We start from the raw sequence: 9,995 nt of genomic DNA, 5'->3' as shown, positions 1-9,995 counted from the left end.
TTAAATCTTAATAAAAAGTACAGTGTGGAATGTTTATGTGACAGAGTGTATCTATAACACAGTACATATTGTGAAACTCTGGGCAAGAGATGCCAGACACAAAGAACAAATATCTGTATTCATTTCTTCTGTGTTAGACTGTCTCAAATAAAGTGGCTTGAACATATACATTTTTGTTTGGTTTGGTTTGGATTTTTCAAAACAGGGTTTCTCTGTGTAGCCCTAGCTGGCGACACAGAGTTCCTAGAACTTTCTCTGTAGATCAGGCGGGCCTCGACTTCAGGGATCTACCTACCTCTGCTGGGATTAAAGGCTTGGGCCACCGCACTCAGCTGACTACCTCAGTTGTGGTTTATAAGTCTGATGTGGATTTTGATGCCTCAGGGTGTTGGCAGAATAATTTGCTTCCTTGCTTCATCTAGTTCCTAAAGTCACCCACATGCCTTTGCTGGTGGCTCCTCCCTCAAAGACAGGAACAAGAGTGCTGTGTCTTTGTCACATTGCATTGCTCTAACCTCTTCTGACACCATCCTCTTATTTGGATCTCTGCTTTTAGAGTTTTATTAATATTATTTTGGTGAGCGCATGATGTATATGTGTGGGCATGTGTGCCGTGGTGAATGTGTAGAGTTCAGAAGACAACTTCTCGGAATTGGTTCTCACCGTCCATCTTTATGTCTCTTCCAGAAATTGAACTCAGGTCTCCAGACTTGTGGCTCAACTTCCCTTACAGGTTGAGCCACCTTGCTGGTCCTTATTTGTTCCTTTGTAATGGTATTTGGTTCTCCTGATCAACCCAGTGACCTTCCTGTCTTGAGATCTTTCACTTAGTTACATCAGCAGACTCCCTTCTGTTGTGCAAGGCAAACCCCTCATAAAACCTGGGGGTTGCATTGTCGACATCTTTGTGAGTCATGGTTTTGCGGTCACAGTACTGTATTAGTCTACTTATCCAAAGTTCAACACCGGGGCTGGAGTGGTGGCCCAGCAGTGAAGAGTACTGGCTGCTCTTCCCGGGGACCCAGGCTTTATCCCCGGCACCAGCCCGTATATCAGCTCACAACTCTCAATAACCGTAGCCCAGGGAATCCAACACATGCTTCTGACTTCGGCAGGCACTACATGAGGTCATTCTGAACAACGGAGGAGGAGGAGGAGGAGGAGGAGGAGGAGGAGGAGGAGCAGGAGGAGCAGGAGGAGGAGGAGGAGGAGGAGCAGGAGGAGGAGGAGGAGGAGGAGCAGGAGGAGGAGGAGCAGGAGGAGGGAAAATGACTGAAAGACAGGAGATTTCTGCTCTTGTGTAGCTTCGAACTAAAGTGTGCTAAGAAGGAAGTTGATGGCTTGTGGAGAGTTTGGGAGCTACTTAGATCCAGGCTGCAAAGGTGCCTCACTCAGAAGGTGATGTCTAAGATGATATTTAAAGGGTAAAGTGGCAGCCGTGGTATAATCTTTAGAGGAACACTCCAGGTGTAAGAGACAGCAAGCTCAAAAACTCTCAGGACAAAAGGATCCATGGGAAGTGCAGCCCAGGTTGGATGGGAGTACAAAGAGGAGTGGGCTGAGATCAGAACTGTAGACACCAAACCCTAGATGAACCCATCAGATGCCTTTTATTTTCATTTGTAAAATATCAGTTTGGTAATTTGGAAACACAGGATTGCAGAAAAGCAAGATGACCACAGGGACTTTTTGCCAAGAGCCTAGCATGATGACAGTAATGGTGGGGTGGGAGAGGCTGTGGGAAGGGAAGTGGAGAGAGAGGATGGTGATGGAGGTGGCACATAACTGACCCAGCACATGAAGGGCCTGGTGTGTCAGAGTGATAATCCCACAGGCTTAGTAACCGGGTAGTGGTGATGACAGTCAGAGCTGGGTCTGGGGGACACATGGATGGAGAGCTAGGGCTCTAAAGGGATCTGTCTGGTTAGGCTGGTCAGGTCCCCATGCCCACTGAGTGTTCACATATTCAGCCTACCTTCCCCATCCATCCATCCATCCATCCATCCATCTATCCATCATGTCTTCATCCCGTAGCTCTGTGGGAAGGTACCCATGAGTCAGAGCTGTCCAGGACACTCCAGAAGTCCCAGAGGTAAGCAATGACTGAGGAGCAGGTCTGAGGATGGCCACCTCAGTTTCCCTAGCCCGAGCAGTCCTGACTGTAGGGTATCTCCCTTGCTAGAGAAAAGAGAAAAAAAAAAGATTTGTTTTATTTATTTTTCCCTTCCTCCCCAGATTTATTTTATTTATGTGTATTAGTGGAGGATTATCCACAGAGGCCAGAGTGGGGTATCAGAGCCTCTGGAGCTGGAGTTAGGGGCATTTGTGAGCATCCTGGCATGGTTGCTGGGAACCAGATTTCAGTGCTCCGAAAGAACAGCCAACAACTTCTTAACCATTGAGCCATTTCTCCAGCCCCTTGCTCAGACAGTTAAAGGCAGACTTCAAATGTGAAAATGCACCCCATATCTTGGCACTAAAGTTGTTTTCAGTGGTGACTTAATTGCCTTCTGTACTTGAGAGCCACCCAGCTTCTACCCATTTCTCGGTCCTCAGCCTTGCCCACACTGACCACGACCTCCACGTGACTCCCAGAGGCAGGGATGGGCATGTTGTCTGCTGGCCTATAGAAACTGGGGTTATGTTGGCATCATTTTTTTTTCCAATCATGCTGATAGAAGGAATCTCAGTGCATCTCATGCTGATAGAAGGAATCCCAGGTGGTTGGTGTGAGGGTAAGGCTGAAGCTGGACCACTGACCCACTGACGTGGCCAGGGTGATGGAGCCTCTTGGGTCCGTCTGCAGAACACAGAGGGTATGAGCATAGGGTGTTAGCTGGCTGCTGGGAATGGGAATACAGGACGTGTGCCAAGCCTGTGATATGTCTGTTGCCTATTCTGGCTCAGAGGCGGGGGTGGTGATACTTCCAACTCTAATCGAGTCTATGACAGGTCTGCCTCCCGGGCTCACCTTCAAACCTGACCCTGTCACATAGTCAAAATCAGGTGGATACCAGTGTCTAGGGTGGGGATCGGAGGTCAAATAAATTTCCTGACCACGATAACTCCCTGAGCCTTGTGTCTCATATTTGGGTCAGAAAACCCGTGCCTCAGGGCATCAAAGTGCAGCACCAAGGCCAGAGCCTTTGGCAGCTGGATGCCTTCCAAATCTTGAGCAACAGAATTTCTTAGAGGTCTGTGTTGACTCCTAATAGCAAGATGTACTTCTCTGTACTCATCCTCGATGCTCAGAAACCTGAGGAGGCAAGCTCAGATCCAGGGGATGCGAGCCTAGATCCTGACAGCGGAGTGCGCCACTAACACCAACCCGGACCGACTCGGAGTCCCGCGAGAATGCAACTCCCTGGCTGCCAGCCCAGCTCCGACTGGGGTAAGGCCCTGGACGCCCATCTGACAACTTGAAGTCGCAATTCGCCACTGCCCAGCCCTCGGTCTCTGTCCTCCACCTCCGCATCCAGACCAGCACAGCTGGCCGGAAATGACGGTGCACACGCTGGCAGCACTGACGTTGGCAGTCCTGCCGCTCAGAATCGCACCAGCTTCCCTGGAAAAGGATGAGGGCGTGTCACTCGCCTCTCTGTGCCCTCCCGTGCCAGCAGACGCCCTGTATCTTGCATTGAAGGGAAAGAGGCAACACTGGGGATCTTTCTTTTGGGTTCTCACCTCTCCTGTAGGTTATGTTCCCTCCCCATTCCCGATCATTCTCATCAAAGAGACAAATGTCACCCAATGATCTCTATCTGTCCTTTCTATCAGTATGAGGTCAGCGCCTGGCAGAGTAAGGCACTGAATACACGTGAATGAGTGAGGTCATCTGGCGTCCCTCCTCCCTCCCCCATACACCATCTGAGTTTGTCCCAGGCAACTGTCTTCTCTGAAAGGGGGATTTTATATTCTCGGGTTGGGAAGTGCCTGAAATCCCTGTGTCTGCCTGGGATCCCTTCAGTGCAAACCCTCCAAGTTTCTCATGAGTGGGGTTACTTTTAGGGTGCGAATGTGGACAGTATCCATCCTTACTCAGGGGTTAATGGGAGAATTCAGAGTTAGTATGAAGCCAAGTGCTCAGAACCAGGACAGGGGCACGGGACAACCTGAACCGTGTGCTTGGTATTAGCATCTTAACAATGAAGTGCAACATTGCATCAATTATCCATCCATATTCAGTTTTGTTTCAAGTTGACAGTTGCATATGTAGCCCTGGCCAGCTTGATACTTCACTAGGAGTGAGGGAGTGGACTACCTTGCCTGACTCTACTTACCCTTTTTCATAGTCAGGACCTTGTGTATCCCAGGCTTGCCTCAAACTGTATTCAAGGATGACTCTGAACTTCTTGATCCAGTAGTCTATACTTCCCAAGTGCTGAAGTTACAGGTGTATGCCATTACTCCTGATGTATGCTGGAGACCGAACCTCAAGGCTTTGTGAACGAAACACTGTGCCAACAGAGCCACTTCCCAGATCTTTTTTTGTGTGTGCTTTTTGCTTGGTTTTGTTTTGTTTTGTAGCTCAGATTATTTTTCCACTTACTGTGTATTCTGTACGCCATAACTACTGTAGTCACAAATGCATACACTATCACACAACCACACATACATACATGCATGCATGCATACATATATACATTTATACAGGACTAAAAGAAAGTAAATCTTAGTGGGGAGGTGGTGGCACATGCCTTTAATTCCAACTCTTGGGTGGCTAGCCTGGTCTACACAGCAAGTGCCAAGACAGCCAGGTCTATAAAGAGAAATTCTGTATTAAGAAACAAAACAAGGGCTGGAGAGATGGCTCAGTGGTTAAGAGCACTGACTGCTCTTCCGAAGGTCAACCACATGGTGGCTCAGAACCATCTGTAACAGGAACTGATGCCCTCTTCTGGTGTGTCTGAAGACAGCTACAGTGTACTTACATATAACAATAAATAAATCTTTAAAAAAAGAAAAGAAAATCAACAACAAAAAGAAAATAAACATAGACAAAATAAAATAGTGCCAAAACCACACGTTTCTAATCCATATTCAGGTGTGGTCATAGTGCATTCCTCCAGCCACTGGGAAACTGAGGCAGGAGAACCAGGAGTTCAAGTCTGGCTTTGGTTACATAGTGAGTCTGAGGTCAGCCTGGGCTATAGGCGACCCTGTTCAGAAACAATAAACAAAGAAAAATGAGGAACCAGGGCTGAGAGCTGGCTCAGTGTGCTGGCTTCTCTTCTAGAAGATCCAGGTTCCATCCCCAGTACCTGCATGGCCCCTGCAGGCACTGGTGTGCAGACACACTAGTGTAGACAAAACTCTCGTGTATATCTTTTTTTTTTTTTAAAGTAAAACAAAGTAAAGAAAAATAGTGGTTAAAGTTTTAAGGAAAACACTAGGGGCTGATATAACGTGTAGGGGATGGGCAATCTCTCAGAAAAGAGTGACTTTTAAGATGAGATGCCACAGGAGGAGGAGTGGGTCAGGCAATAGAACAGAGGACCAAGGGATGTAAGAGGCTTTGGGAGTGACCTGCACAGAGGCCTATGCAGGAAGAGGGGTGTGGGCTTGGGAAACCAGAAACTGAGAGAGCAAATACAGATTGTTTGTTCAGGCTGTGGAGACTCTGTGTGTGTGTGTGTGTGTGTGTGTGTGTGTGTGTCTGTGTAGCCCTGGTTGGACTGGAATGTGCTATGTAGACCAGGCTGGCCCTGTATTATTCACAGAGATCCACCCACCTCTGCCTCCTGACTGCTGGGATTAAAGGTGTGTGCCACCACACTGACAGCAATGTGGTACTTTTAAATGTGGTGCCAAAGGTTGGGCATGGTGGAACATGCCTGGAATCTTAGCACTTGGGAGATGGAGGCAGGATTAGGTGTTAAAGATCATCCCAAACTTAGATATTTTTTTTTTCCCTCTTGGAGAACAGATGACAGGCCTGACTTCTGAGTATATTCGCCTGTGTGTGAGTGTACACTGTGTATGTAGGCCAGAAAGGGGTATTGGATCCCCTGGAGCTGAAGTTACAGGTTGTGTGTGTGCGCTGCTGGACATGGGTGGTTAGAACTGAACTCAGGTCCTCTGGAAGAGCAGCAAGCACTCTAAGCCATGGAGGCATCTCTTCAGCCCCCGGGAGTCAGAATTTTGTCTTCCGACCCAGCTGAGCCCAGTCTCAGGGCTTCTCTCGGGCTTAGCATGTGTGAATGAAGAAGTTCCCAGCTGGTTCCGTCCGTCCCTCAGCTGTTCAAAGATAACACTTCCCCAGCCTTTCCAGTCTCCCCAGCTGAGGCCCAGACAGTGTGGAGTAGAAACCAGCCATCTCAGCTGCATCCCCATTAATCACGGACCCAGGAATGTCAGAGACAGTGAAATGGTCATTGTTTTATGCCATTTGGTGGGGACGTTGTTCTGTGAAATGCTTCCGAAAATCTCCATCTGGTGGACATCCAACTTCCAGGATTCCAAAAGTTTTCCCTCCTTGATGCTGCCTTGGTTCAGCCCTTCCCCCCGCTCACCATCTCCCTGCCTGCTCCCAGTATTCAGGTTTCTGTCCCTCCTGCATCAGCCAGGACAATTTGTTAAGACCTAATGTCATCTGATGACGTCATTTCTCCACTTCAAAGGCCTTTTTAGTGGTTGTGCCATACAATTAGAGTTTATTAGTTTGTATGTAGTCCTCTAGGGTCGGCTCCTGGGCTATCTCAAGTGTTATCTCCCATCGAAGTCTCCCTCCAACCAGGTCTCTGGACATGAGTCTCTCTAAGCTCCAGGCCTTTCTGCGGCTTGCTCTCCCTAATGGCTGGAAGCTGAAAATTTTCCACTTGTCTGTGTAGATTTCCTTCTGTTTCATTCATATTCCATGGCCGAGCTTTCCCGAAACTCTGTCACCGGCTTTTCTCAATCTTCTGCTTTCAGTGGGTTCACCTGATTAGCAGGAAGCAAGGCAGGAGTAAAGTGGGGTGTTCATTCCAACTTTCCTTTTCTTTGTGGAGACTACAGCCCAGGCTGGGGGTTCTTCTCTGGTGGGCTCCCTCTCCCTGGGCACTGGCAGCTATTCCTTCCTTTGCCCCTTAATGGTCTCAGTAACCTGTTCCGACCCCATAGCGCTTCCCTGTGAGAAACCTCTCTCGAGTAATCCCTCCTCCATCTGTTTCCAGCCTGTCTAACATTCTCAGTCACCTTCCAAGCTTCAGCCTAGACTCTCCTCCTCAGCCACTTTCTTTCTTATCTAGCTCTACCAGGGCCCTGAGTAGAGATTGACTTTCAACGTCATAGCTCTCAATGTCTTGATTTATTGGCAGTAGAGACATGTACAGCTTAGGCCCTTGCCTCCTTCAATGGTACCCGGCACTTAATAGGATCTGAGTCAATGTCTGCCGGATGAATGATGGTTGAATTTAGAGAAAGGACTCCGGAGAGGGCCACAGGAGCCACTGACCAGTGAGTCTTTTATTCTGGCCACAAAACAAGGACATGACATGCTTTCCCATAGCCAAGAACCTTCCAGAAGATTGTCACATTGATAAGAAAAGAGTAATTTCTCTACGTGTTCAGAGGTCCAATTTTATTTACTGATGGTGCCTTTATGCAGACAGATTGTTTTCTGAAAGTGTTTACTATGAAAATGTTTACATGTATACAGTCGTAGAGAGACTGGTTTCCTGAGTTAGTTTCTTTGCCGCTTACAGCTTTTATTTTTCTTTATTTTTGTAGGGCTGGGGACGGAACCCGGCATCTCCTGCATGCTAAGCAGGCAATCTGTCAGCTAAGCAGCTCCCCATGTTCCTTGGCCTTCATTTTAAAAGTCCAGTTTATTGAGGTGCAGTTTATATACAGTAAAGCTCACTCCCTTGAGGCCTATTGTTATGAGAAAAATCAAACAGAAAGTTTTCATTGCCCCACTAAGTTCCCTCCTTATCTTTCTCAGTCCACCCTTCCCACCTCTGGCTCCCAGCAACTGCTGGCTTGCTTTCTGCTCCCACGGCTCCACCGTTCCCCGAATGTCTATAAATGATAATATAGTATATTATAGCCAGGAGGGGGGCAGTGTATAACTGTAATTGCAACACTGAGGAGGTGGAAACAGGAAGATCAGAAATTCAAGGCCAATCTCAGGTACATAAAGAGTTCCAGGTCAGCCTGGGCCACAGGAGATCCTGTCTGCAAATAAGCAAAGAAACAAGAAAACTTTATATTCAGCTAATACCTGATCCACCAACCAACTAAGCCAGAGGCAGATTAATTTCTGTTATCTTAGGCAAGCTGAAGATTGGAATTTGATAGTCTCACTGGGACTCTCTTGAAAGCCCACAGGTCAGTGGTGTTGGTGCCAAGTGCTGGTCCACAGATTCTCAGGTATTATTTGTTTGAGATGGGGTCTTGCTGTGTAGCTCTGACTGGCCTGGAACCAGCTATGTAGAACAGGCTGGTTTTGAACTCAAAGAGACCTGCCTGCCTCTCCCTCTTGTGTGCTAGAATTAAAGGCCTGTGTTAGCATACTTGGCTTGGTGCTATGCTTTTTTTTTTTTTTTTAAACTGAATAAAGAAACCATTCATTATCTCAGAGTGATTACAAAAAAAAAAGCCCTGGGGGCACACCCAGAATTTTGTAGGGACAACATACCTTTAGAGAAAAGCTAGAGCTACCCAATGCTGTGGCTTGTTCTGTGAGGTAGTGAGACCATGCCCTCTCTCTCTACCTCTACACCTGATCCAGCTGCCTTGATGGAGCATACTCCTTATTTTACAACTCCGGGATCCCCCTTTAGATTAAAGTCATGTTGTTTAGAACTATCCAGGATTCTCAGAAACTTCTAGACACAGTAACATGATTGTGTGAGGGGTGGGACACATACATCATACATGGCCCTGGCTGTCCTGCTGTCCTGGCTTGCTATGAGATATATATATATTAGATAAATACCAGATTATTTTGGATTTTGCCAATGCTGGTCTCAAACTCACTATTCACCAAGGATGACAGTCCCTCTTGCCTTCACCTCCTGAGTTCTGAGATCTCATATGTGGATCAACTATTTTTATTGGGTTGTCAGCTATTACTCTTAATTTAATAATTAGAGTGCTTGCCTAACATCCAAGAACCTCTTGGTTCAATCTACAGCACCCCATAATACCAAGGGTGATCATGGAACCTGTGACCTTGGTACTTGGGAGATGGATTAAAAAATTCATCACCAGTAACAGTGAGTTCGAGGCAAGCCTACGATAAACTCCTCACAAAACAAACACAGTGTACTAGGCTATACCATGGGTAAACTCCTTTCTTCTGAAACCAGGATCTGTGATGTTTATGTCATGTCCTCTACACTTCAAAGAGTTCTCAGGGAAGCCAGGGAGCTAGATAAGCGTCAAGACCCAAGGGATTTTTCACTGCTGAGCTGCCTTCCTGGAACAGGGACACTGAGTCAGCCCATCCTTCCACACAAGCAAGAGCTAAACCTTTTAAGGGTTAGAATAACTTCAAGGCTAGACACGTGGATTTGATAGGTCAGAAAGAGAAGCAAACAGAAAGAAAGGAAGGGAGGAAGAAAGAAAGGAGAGGAGAGGAGGGGAGGGGAGGGGAGGAGAGGAGAGGAGAGGAGAGGAGAAAAAGAAAAGAAAAGAAAGGAAAGGAAAGGAAAAGAAAAGAAAAGGAAAGGAAAGGAAAGGAAAGGAAAGGAAAGAAAAGAAAAGAAAAGAAAAGAAAAGAAAAGAAAAGAAAAGAAAAGAAAAGAAAAGAAAAGAAAAGAAAAGAAAAGAAAAGAGAAAAAGCAAGCAAGCTCAGATAGCAACAATAGTAGGAAAGCATGAACATCAGGTAGAGAGGATTGGAGGAGAAACTGCGGGTCTGAGCAGGAATGAAGAATGAAGGTGGAGGCAGGAGATGAGATACCAGGAGGGTTTCAGTCTTGCGGACTGAGGATCGAGGACAACACTCAGTTGCAGACGAAAGGACCAGGAGTTGGGTTCCACGGAGAACTCCGGACTTCTTCTTGGAG

Source organism: Mus musculus, chromosome 11, assembly GCF_000001635.26.
Source record: "Mus musculus strain C57BL/6J chromosome 11, GRCm38.p6 C57BL/6J".
In the NCBI taxonomy this organism is placed as follows: Eukaryota; Metazoa; Chordata; class Mammalia; order Rodentia; family Muridae; genus Mus; species Mus musculus.
This window is presented reverse-complemented; position numbering follows the sequence as displayed.